The sequence below is a fragment of the Carassius gibelio genome, chromosome B8, assembly GCF_023724105.1.
Source record: "Carassius gibelio isolate Cgi1373 ecotype wild population from Czech Republic chromosome B8, carGib1.2-hapl.c, whole genome shotgun sequence".
NCBI lineage: Eukaryota > Metazoa > Chordata > Actinopteri > Cypriniformes > Cyprinidae > Carassius > Carassius gibelio.
In genome coordinates this window covers 21,744,816-21,756,856 of record NC_068403.1, presented here as the reverse complement: position 1 = coordinate 21,756,856, position 12,041 = coordinate 21,744,816, and the positions used below count along the sequence as shown (strand labels likewise).

Sequence of the window (12,041 nt, the reverse complement as noted above, 5' to 3'; positions counted from 1 at the left end):
CAGACACAAATATTGAAGCAGTTATGTTCATTTTTGAAAAACTATGTTTTTAATAAATAGCTAAATAAGCAAAAAATAATAAAAATAAGCACGCAAGCGCAAGTTTGGGGGGTTGATTCCCCGGGAACACATGATATGTAAAAATTGATAGCCTGAATGCACTGTAAGTCGCTTTGGATAAAAGCGTCTGCTAAATGCATAAATTTAATTTTTAATTTAATTTTAATTTAAATAAGAAATTAGGCTGTGAGTGTGTGCAGTTTACACTGTAGAAAATAAATAGAAGCATCGTCAAGTTATGTTTACCACAGGCATTATTTTATTCATAAATTGAAAAACTCCATGAAAAAAAACATATGAAAATCTCAATGCAACGCACAGCTCTGACATCATAATTCCACCACTCTTATTTCAGATCTATTATGGCAGTTAATTCTTACATTTCATATCCTAAAGAACATTTATTCTCACACATGTACACTGGGAAAGCATGAAGGGCTCCTTTCATGTTGACATCATGTAAAAAAAAAAAAAACTATAATAATAAAAACTGTGATGGAGGCAGTTAGTGTTTGTGATTTGCCTTCACATGAAGAACAGACGTTTAGAATGTCATGAATGTCTGTGAAATCCTGCAGGTCTCTGATATGGTGAAACCTAGAAAACCACAAAAACGTAAAGTGTTTAAGTGACAATGGAAAAGAGAAAGCCAAGTCTGTGTCCTGTTAAGTTAGGTTTGCTCTTCAGCTCAACAGAAGTTACCTGAAGTGTTACGGCTCACTCTGTTATATTCAGCATCCAGCTCAGCCTGCAGTTTAAGAAAGATTTGTAAAGGTTTACTACAAGTTTGTACATTTCTTTTGTAATTTTAATATATTACAATATTCATGTCTGTGTATAAGCTTAAACCTAATTTTGGATTAGTACTCTTAGAAGCTAGTTGTATAAAAACAGACCAAAAAACAAACAAACACACGTTTATCAGGGCATTTCCCCAAAAAAGCACTGTATGGCTAAGATGAGCGTAGAAACATTTGACACCAAATGGTCTCAACAATCGACTTGCTCATAATGCTTTTGAGAAACGCAGTCCTGAACATCACAGTTAACATCAGTGACACTCAAATCGTTTAGTGACGAAATGCCAGCTAACGTTAAGATTAGTGTCCTTCTTTGACGTTAACATCATACTGTAAGCAGTGATGCTAAAATAGAATCCAAATCAATGCGCATTCAAAAGCACTTGGGCGCTCTGTAAAAACAGCATTTCCCAAAAATAAAAACATCCCTTTATCGTGATATTCAATAAGACATTTTCACAATTGTTTTGATGTACTTACAAGTTGTTCCATAAGTTTGCTCCAGTCGCTTGTGATTATCCGCCGTGTTGAATGGATTCTTCTGAACGTCGATTAGAACAACAACGTGACGTCACAGAGTAAACTTAAAATTAATAATTTAAATAGAAAAGTCTACTCAAAACCCCACGTTAAGCCACACAAAAAATAAAACAATTCCTCATTCAGAAAATTTAATTTTTATAAGTTGCATCAATGATTTAAAAGACTTTAATTGCGGTGTTCTTTTTAAGTTAGTAGTACAGTTCAGGTTCAGACCTGTTGTTGTGTAAGTTTAGCATTTACAGTTTAGTCTGTGTAGAAATGACCATGCAATAGTGAACAAAATGGAGACCTAAACATTGAAACATACATATATATATATATGTATGTATATCAGTATCTACAATGTGTATGATGGTCTTTCCTGGCTAGTGCATTATAAAAAAGTAAAATAAAATCTGATTATTTTTCAAGCTACATAATCTTAAAGCAGATCAATCCGAATCAAAGTGACTTGTTTTAAAGAATCCCCACACCCCCAGTTCCCCCAGCAGTGTCTGGTAAACTGATTGTCTCCTCTCTTCATATGCTAATAACACTAATGTCTCCACATTATCACCTGCCCTCTCACAGCGAGCAGGTATTTGGACATACAAGCAAAGCCCAGAAAAGAAAGCTGGTCAATTTAAGTGTAATTTATAAACGAAATGATACAAATAGTATTTAATTATACCAGATATTAATTTATTATTATAAAATTTAGGTTGAAACTCAACATTTTAACAAAGAAGCTGTTTATATTTTAGGCATTGTATATTATTTTATTTTTAAATGCTAGATAAATAAAATAAGATCATAGCAGTAAGTCCGGGGAATACTTTTATTAAGTATTTGTTGAACACACTGCTGGGTACTTTTACAGGTACTTAAAAAAAAAAATACAGGAGACCTTCTTTCCCAAAACATGCACCAATCCGGCATCAGGGTCTGTGGTCTGTGGTCTCTCAAACACTGGATAATATCAGTAAAAAAATATAATTTCCCTTAGGGCTTAAATGAACCTCATCATTTAAATATAGCTCAGGTTTGTCAAACACTATGTGTGGATGATGGACAATGCTCCATTAACACAGAGAACAAACTTGGCCATCACATTGTTCACAAACTTCCTGACTTCGTCCACCTTTCCTCCAGTGGTGCCTCGGGTCGATTGAAGAAAGCATAATCTTCATTTGTTCAGTTCTTTCTTTAAGACACTGTTGGAAGAAAGGAAGGAGGTCACCCCAAACACTGGACCTGGGAGGACACACTGAGATTGGTGCCCATGCTTTCCCTTGCTCGCTTTTCACCACTGTCGAATGTAGCTGTCCCAACAATCCAGATTCTGCATGCAGCTGATAGAAAATATACAATACAAATTATTAATTATGGCTCAAATCTTTGGAGGTTCCATAATTGCTTAAAAATTTGTTTATAGGATGTTTATTTTATTGTTACATTTCCAGTCTTTAACATGGACAGCCAAAACTCACAGGTTTAAACGTTAAAGCTGGTCCCTGAAACTGAAAGATATTCAAATCAATATACACTAACACTAAGAGGTTTACTTGTCTTGAAATGAGATTGACATCTATTATTCTTGTTGATTGTGGCAATTCCATTTTTGGGAGTATATATTTTTGTATTCAGAACATTTTATACTCAAAATATATTGAGTAGCAACATACCTTTTTTTTTGAGGACTGAACTTTCTGATGAAGTGAAATTCTTGTTTAGAGTGAACAATGTGAACTGTTGACGACTTTTCTTAAAAGAAAAAAGTAAAGACAGTTTTGTTAAACATGTTTAAACATAGTTGCAACATTTGTAGAATAAGTGTTTAGAAAATGTAGAACTTACTCATGTTGTAGGATATGTTCTCCTTTCTAGCAGCCAGAATCATTTTAATAGTGAGTGAATGTTCTGTGATTATAAAGCAGCACTTCCTCCAGCCGGAGAGCGATGGGTTACATCAGGATGTGATCACTGTCTGTCTGATGCGGTCTGTATGGACGGTCATCTGTATGATCAGCTTCTGTTTGACCAGTCATCAGCATGCTGGCCATTCTCTTATGCATTGCATCTCGACCTGACGAGTCACTCTATGTCTTATGTTTTTACTTAAGTTTAACTATTTCTGATGGAAAGAATGGCTGTTTTAGTGTTATTATCAACATTGTTGTTTCATAGATAAACAGAATATGAAATATTGATAAATGTAAAGGCAACCAAACAGGCGTCACAATTCACAGTCTCATTGGGGACCGTCTTTTACACTTTCTCAATCCTTGACTCTTGGTCAGGAGCCCTTGGCGTCAATTTTTAGTTTGTCCATTTAGTGCAGTTTTTCCATGTGCAGGGTATTTCACTGGTTTCATTAAGATACATTTGCATCAACAGACGCTGTGGACAGGGACATTTATCACGTCAGTTTTGATGTCTTTTATCTCAAACTCAAATTCAGCTGTATTTTATGATGACTGTGTTTATGGAGTGGAATCATTTTCAGCAATTAATACCTCAATGTTGAAACTTTTCACATAAACTTATTGTATGACTTCAGAAGACTTTGAATATAACACAAATAGTTTTTAATACTTTTATAATCTTTTTTTAAAAATCCCTGATTATTTTTCAAACTACATAATCTTAAAGCAAACCAATCCCGGTCAAAGTGACTTGTTTTAAAGAACCCTCACATCCCCCAATTCCCCCAGCAGTGTCTGGTAAACTGATTGTTCTCTCTTCTTATATGCTAATAACACTAATGTCTCCACATTCCTGAGCATTATCACCTGGCCATTCAACGCAACACTATCCGGGCTGACTGAGTCTTATCCAATCACGGTCCAGATATCTGGGTGGGGTTATATATATACTGTTTTCCTGACAGAATCTTCATTGATTTTTTTATTTTTTTGTGAAATAAAATTCTAAAACATTGAAGGACAAACTGCTTTTTGAAATTCCTACATTGCCTACAAGGGACCACATACAACAAAGCCTACTAAGGACATTTCTCATCTCTTTTTTCCATTCAAGACTGAAAAGGTAAGTTATACATTCTGAATTTAGATTCTGATAATATGTAAATAGTAGACTTAAAAAATAAATGTGTCAAAAATGCATGCAGACTGTTAAAATTTGTATGTAGTCTCTTAGTAAATGTTAGTGCTGTTTAATCTCTATTTACTGAATATATTTGTTCATTTGTTGATAGATTTTTTTGTGGTTGTTTCTTAAATATTGTTTTTCATTTTGGCAAATGCAGTGTACCCTAAAAAGATCTTGAATATTTCACAGGAAAATGAGACCCAGAAGAGTCTGTCCTGAAAAGGAAGCTTTGAAATTCATCGCATCTGGGAAAGATAAAGACATATTTCAGTCAAGAGTCAAGAGAAAGGTAAGTTATCATTTAAGACTCTGTCTCCAATACTGTATGACTGCAAATATTAATTAAATACTTGGCATAGTAGCTTATGAATTTCAAGAAGTGCACTGTGCAATGTTATTACTTGTTCATAGTGAACAGAAATTATAGATAATCAGAGGCTTGAATATTTAGTGTATTTTAATTTTGATGCACTGTTATAAAGATTGTACTGATAATCATACTTGATAAAATATTAAATATTGATAATCATTGGAACTCGAAAACAACTGGGACACATATTAAACTTGTATCATAAATGTATGTATTCTCTAAAGCTATGTGCGTGTGTATGTGTTTGTGACCAACAGATTGTTGATGAACAGAAAAAGAGCACATTTGTGTGCATTTGTGACCACAAACATCACTAAAGGAGAAGAAAGGATGTTGGACTGTGGAGATCCTGACAGCTCATGGAGACAGGTACATTTCTATTTCAATAACTTTAGCTCATATTTCAGAGTTATTTTATGAATTGTTATTTATTTGTAGTAGTCAAACTTCCTTTGAGTTTTTATGTAAAATAATGGAATTAACCTGGCAAACTTGTTACAAACAATGTTAAATCAGTTTGGTTTGGGATCAGTACGATTTTTTAAATGTCTTTAAAATAATATTCTGCTCACCAAGTCTGCAAGTATTATCACAGTTTAAAGTAACAGCTCTCTCTCTCTCTCTCTCTCTCTCTCTCTCTCTCTCTCTCTCTCTCTCTCTCTCTCTCTCTCTATATATATATATATATATATATATATATATATATATATATATATATAGGCAAGATATCTCGATATAGGTCTATTCAGTTTATTTTAAATAAATGCTGTAATTTTGACCTTTATTTTCATTGAATATCCTAAAAAGTACTATATATCACAGTTTCCACAAAACTATGAAGCAGGAAAATATGCTTTCAACACTGATAATATAAGAATCATTATTAATGATTGAGAACCAATAATAATTGATCATAAAAGAACATCAATTCTGCTAATTTAAATGATTTCTGAAGATCATTTGACACTGAAGAGTGGAGTAATGATGCTGACATATTTCACAATTTTAAATTTATTTTACAATATTTCTGATCAGGTAAATGCAGCCTTGATTAGCAGAAAAGTCTTCTTTTAAAAGCATTAAACCAGTCTTCCTGATCCCAGACTCACTGGTCAGGTGTTGATCCTGTGAGAGGTGTGATGTTTGTGGAGGAGAGAGAGAGAGCGTGAACAGAGCAGATAGCACTACAGCACAATAGAGATTACTGATCAAAGTGAAGAAAAAACAATCCGCATTGGTATGGTCTTTACTATATTTCATAAAATAGTACCACTTTCCCATAAGATGTCATTGGTTAACACTAGTTAACATGAAAATCACTTTTAAAGTGTTTATTAATGTTAGTAAACATTACTTTCATCATTAACAAATACAATGTTTGATTTTAATAATGTATTAATAAATATTATTTAATGGAGCTGAGCTAACATTAACAAAAAATAAACAGTTGTATTTTTTTTAATGTTAACAAAGCTTAAATATTTAAACAAATGTATTGCTCATTGTTAGTTAATGTGTCCTGTCCATCGCTCAGTGTTTTAAAATCAAACTTAAAGACTCATTTTTACACCCTTGCATTTGAGTGATGCGGTGTACGGTTCTTTTGATGTATGTTTTTAATTTTTAAAAATGTGTATATATACATATTTTTTATTTTAATTTTTGATCTCTGTTGCTTTTAAAGTAACCTTTTCTTGTTAAGCAGTTGGATCAATGATGGTTGTGTTAATGTTGTGCTCTATAAATAGAAATTGACTTGACCTGACTTATTGCAAAGTGAAACTTTACACTTCAACACTTTATTTTAAGGGAATAATGCATTAGTAATCCAGAATAATGCATTAATTAATCAATAATTATTGGCTTATTCTGGTCAATAAACTTGAATATCACTTAGTAAGAGCCACTCAATAATTGTGAAAAAGTTAATAATTAATTACTGGTTTGTTTATTCTTAACTAATGCACAATTCTGGATCCTTAAAATGTTAGGTTAATCACTAATTACTAGTGTGTTATTACATGAATTACATCTTTTAATTTGGGTCTGGGTTTGAGTATAAAAGGGGATGCAAGTCAACAAGTTTAATGTATGCAATGATAAAATCAGTTTTACAAAAAAGAGCACTTGTTGAATTGTTCTGCATGTCATTTTCAGCGTTCATAACAATATTATTATTAATTGTATTAATTCTGTACAGCTTAGTCAGGTGGCCATTACTAGACATTGTTATAAATGAATCTTCTATATTACAGGTAGCAGGATGCTTGGTCCATTACAGACGGATGGGCAACACCCTCATCAGACAACTACACCCTCCACCCAGGATCCACTTGGTCTGTCTCTACATGTCAGAACGAGTAACTTCAGTCTTCAATGGGATGAAAGACTATCTTAAGCAGAATGATGAGCAAATCAGTGGAAGAGCATCCTACTATTGAGGAAAGCCTTCAGGAAGCCAAAACTATGTGCAAAGACTTATTGTAGAGTTTACAATAAGCATTAAAATGATTGGATATAAGTATTAGTGTGAATTTACAGGTTTGATCACCAGTCTTATCAAATATCAACCACAAACAGCTACAGCTCAGGAAAGACTTCAGTCTTCAGTCTTGGACACATTCGTAAATCACTAGTGCCATTAAATCAAAACGGTGTGATCCATTCACCATAAACAATACACAAGATCTAAAGATCATTGTCTTTTCGTGTTTTCAACTTTGTAAAGTATGTATTACATACATTAATTTTTTTTAATTCATTCATATATTTATTCACTATATATATTTTTTATCTTTTAATTTTGTTAAATAGCAAGAGCCAGAAAGCCCTGGTCAGAAACAGAGAGGAAAGTCATAGAACACTGTTTCAAGATCTACTTTGAGGAAATGAAGGCTCCTTGAGAAGTGGACTGTGAAAGAAGCATAAATGCAAACAGGATTCTAAAGGATAATGGAAGAGACTGGAAAACAGTTAAATACTTTGTGCTCAACAGAATAATTTCAGTTAAGAGAAGTTTGGGTGAACAGTACTGAGCCCATAAACCCTGAGAGCTTGTGATGTGGAGTATCAGTGTTGAGTCCTAACTGTGCCGTGACACTGAAGGTCCATGTACATGCAGCATCAGTACCTCATAGCATTGAAATGATTGACTACAGCTGTTTTCAGCTCCTGTTTGGGACTCTGTTTTAGACCTGTTATAACTTTGATGTAAGCCACTGTAATTTTGAACTATTTAATTTTTTTTAAAAATAAACAAATTTTATTATTTTCATTTTGATTTGTTGTATTACTTTTCTTGGCAATGTTGATAATAAAAATGGAGCCCCTAAATCAAGTGCTGCTCGGAAAAATGTCAGTGTGTTAAACGACTAAAGTGCCAATGCTTAAAAAGTATTTTATTGTGGCTCTCCATACAACACCTGACACTAACACACACATAGAGGTCAAAACTCAAAATTATATATTGATTGTTGCATTGAGAATTTTCAGTTGGTTCTACAAATGTGCAAATGTTAAAAGACATTCAGTTCATTTAATTTACTGGAGCCAACTGAAGATTTTAATGCAGTAAATAAAAAAATAAAATAAAAACACTGGTCCCCTGTTAGATGGTGAAGTGTGACCTTACATTTAACAATAATTCACATTCTCACCATCTCTGAATGCTATGGCAAGGATGATAATATAATGTTACAATATATGTTGATTGTAACATTGATTTAGAAGTTTAGCCAAGTGAATATTTTCAGTCAACATGAAATCTTCAAGAAATGTCAAAACAACCAAAGAGAGGTCGCAGTTTACCATTTAACAGGGGACCTAAGTGTTCAGATCAACATTAGCACTATCTATCTATCTATCTATCTATCTATCTATCTATCTATCTATCTATCTATCTATACATCTATCCATCTATCTATTAAAAAAAAAAAAAAAATTCCCATTTGGCCTCCAAGATCAAACCGGTCCCCAGTTAGATGGTGAAGCATGACGTGATCTGTTTGGTTGTCTTTACATTTAACAAATTACTTTTATTTATTTATTTATTTCTGAATATAATGGCAATGCTGATAATACCCTAAAAATGGAGCCTCTGAAAAATGTCAGTGTTAAACAGCTAAAACTAAGCTAAACTCAACTGAAATTTTTAAAATGCAGCAAGCTAACATATAATATTGTTTCTTAAGCTAACATATAATGTTGTTTCTTAAGTTAACATATAATATTGTTTCTTAACTTAACATATAGGGCCCTATTTTAACGATCTGAAACGCAAGTGTCAAAGCGCGAAGCGCAAGTAACTTTGTGGGCGGGTCTCGGCGCTGTTGCTATTTTCCCGGCGGGATAAATGGCTCTTGCGCCCGGCGCAAATCTAAAGTGGGTTGGTCTGAAGTAGCTTCATTATTCATAGGTGTGGTTTGGGCGTAACGTGAAATAAACCAATCAGAGCGTCATCCAACATTCCCTTTAAAAGCAGGTGCGCAAGTTCCATTATGGATTGCTATTATTATGGCGTATTTACCAGGCGCACGCCAGGAGCGGTTCACAGCCGAGGAGACTGATGTTCTTGTAAGAGCAGTGAAAGACAGAGAAGTTGTGTTGTATGGGGATGGGAGAAACCCACCCAAAATTGCGTCGGTTAAACAGGCATGGGAGGGAAATAGCCACAATTGTTTCATCGATTTATTTTCCTGGTTCTTGACGGACAAACATATTTGTCAGATGTCCTTATATACATATATGTCTTGCCACTATAGGGCAAACAGGTCTGATGCTTAATTACTACAATTAGCCTGAATAATTTGTAAGCTAGATTTATGCCTATTTTTTCACATCTTCGTGGCACACCACAATGATTTCCATCATCTCATGTGTTAATATTTTTTTAGTGTAACAATTTATGATTTGCAAAAATAACTGTTGCATCTGTGTAGATTACATGAGCAAAGTGTATGCGCGTTGTGCACGCTATACATTATGGTCAAGCATGCTCCCTTAAAATAGCATAATGATCAACGCGCAACGCGCCACTGACTTTAGACTAGGTTTTTTCTGGTCAGTGGCGCAATTGTTTAATGAAACAGCAAAATAGCACCAGGGATTGTTTGCGCCGGAACACGCCTCCTTTTTTGCGCTGAACCGCCCAGGGAGCGCAAGTTCATTCACTAGTTTAGCGACGTGCTTCTGTGGAGGGAAAAGCGCGCTTTGCGGGGGTGCAAAATAGGAATGACACATGCGTCTGTGTACAAAGTCAATTGCGCTGGGTGCAAGATAGGGCCCATTATGTTAATGTGTCTGTGATGTAAGAAGAGGTGATTCAGTCTAACAGGCGTCACACGTCACCATCTAACTGGGGACCAAACTCATTTTATCTAACACATGCACTCTTTACTGTCAGAAGTATTGACATGCAATTGTTATCTTAAAGAGCTCTTTCTGCTCTTTTTAACCTGTAAATTTGTTTTGTTGATGTAAATTAAACAAACTAATAATGCTTTACTTGAGAAATTAATGTAATTATTTTCTCCTCGCCTTTTATTGTTTGATTAGCATTAATGCCAACACTTAACTCAAGCCACAAGACAAGATTTTTACAGATAAAAAAAAAAGGAATCTCAGTGACCAACTACTGGTCTAAAAATATTTGACTGGAAAAATCATCTTGTAATAAATATAATTTCAGTTCTACTTTCTGAGTATGAATTATCATATGCAGTAAAAACAAAAAAACTCAAGCTGTGTAAAAGGTTTTGTTCAACTGCCTGGATTCTCTCCTGCATGATTTTATGTGAGTCTCTTTAGACATTGGAACCGGTCATGAATTATGAGCTTCTAGAAGTGGGATCCCAATTTGTCAGTCATCACCGATGTGACGTTGAGAGTGACTGACTGAAAGTGAACTCCTTTTCACAAACTGAACATACAAATAAACACATAACAAATAACATAATAGTCATATTACGTAGAAACAATAAGTGCTTTCTATATATTCATAGTGCAAATAGAGAAATTTTTCAAGCAAGACAGATCTGTAGACAACTACAAAACCAGTTATAGCCTACATACTAATGATATGTTATGAAGCCTAGTTTGCACGCATCAGGGAGACACTCTCAAAATGCGGGGTATTAAAATTGCTTTTAAATACGCGTACATGTTTCGATTTAATGATCGCGGGAACACTCGGCGGTGCTGAGCGTACATTATAGATTACAAGACATTAATTTTGACAGACACTCTACAACGAATCCTCCTTTGATGTTTCTTATCGGCCAGTGAGGGTCATTTTTGTTTGTGTTGAACAAAAAAAAAAAAGTCAAATAATAAAAACAATTCCACACAGGCTAAACTGTACATACTAAACGTACACAGCAACAGGTCTGTGCATGTAGTGGTGATTTCACTAGACTAAAGCACACTGGTCCCCTGTTAGATGGTGAAGTGTGACGCCTGATTGGCTGACCTTACATTTAACAATATTTCACATTCTCACCATCTCTGAATGCTATGGCAAGGATGATAATATAATGTTACAATATATGTTGATTGTAACATTGATTTAGAAATTTAGCCAATTGAATATTTTCAAAGTTAACATGAAATCTTCAAGAAATGTCAAAGCAACCAAAGAGATGTCGCAGTTTACCATTTAACAGGGGACCTAAGTGTTCAGATCAACATTAGCACTATTCCATCTATCTGTTCTATCTATCTATCCATCTATCTATCTATCCATCCATCCATCCATCTATCTGTCTGTCTGATCAAATTATCATCACTGATAGGACCTTCTCAGGAATGGGTTTTGATTGCATTCATACGTTGAGAAGTGTATTGGGGTTAAAACAAGAAAATGTCAAATAAATGTAATATATATATATATATATATATATATATATATATATATATATATATATATATATATATATATATATATATATATATATATATATATATATATATAGTTAATTATAAGAGGCATTACCTCTCCCCTTGAACTGTTGACAGCTGGCTGACTCTAATTATATTACTACTTTTTATTACTATTATTATTATTTGAAAAATAAAGAAACTAAGTACTAACAAACTAACTATAATGACACTTCTCAATGTATCAGTATTATAAGTACATATACGTATATTGTGTATGTATACAGTAAAAACTACATTTATTC

The 12,041-nt window shown here is 33.8% G+C and overlaps 1 long non-coding RNA gene across 1 annotated transcript; it reads left to right on the top strand.

The window, feature by feature from the left end:
- Positions 1-5,136: 5,136 nt before the first annotated feature.
- LOC127964214 (uncharacterized) lies at positions 5,137-8,186 on the top strand. Its single transcript, XR_008155000.1, has 3 exons — positions 5,137-5,232; positions 7,119-7,517; positions 7,678-8,186. It is a non-coding gene; the product is annotated as an uncharacterized LOC127964214 (long non-coding RNA).
- The last annotated feature ends 3,855 nt before the right edge of the window (positions 8,187-12,041 follow it).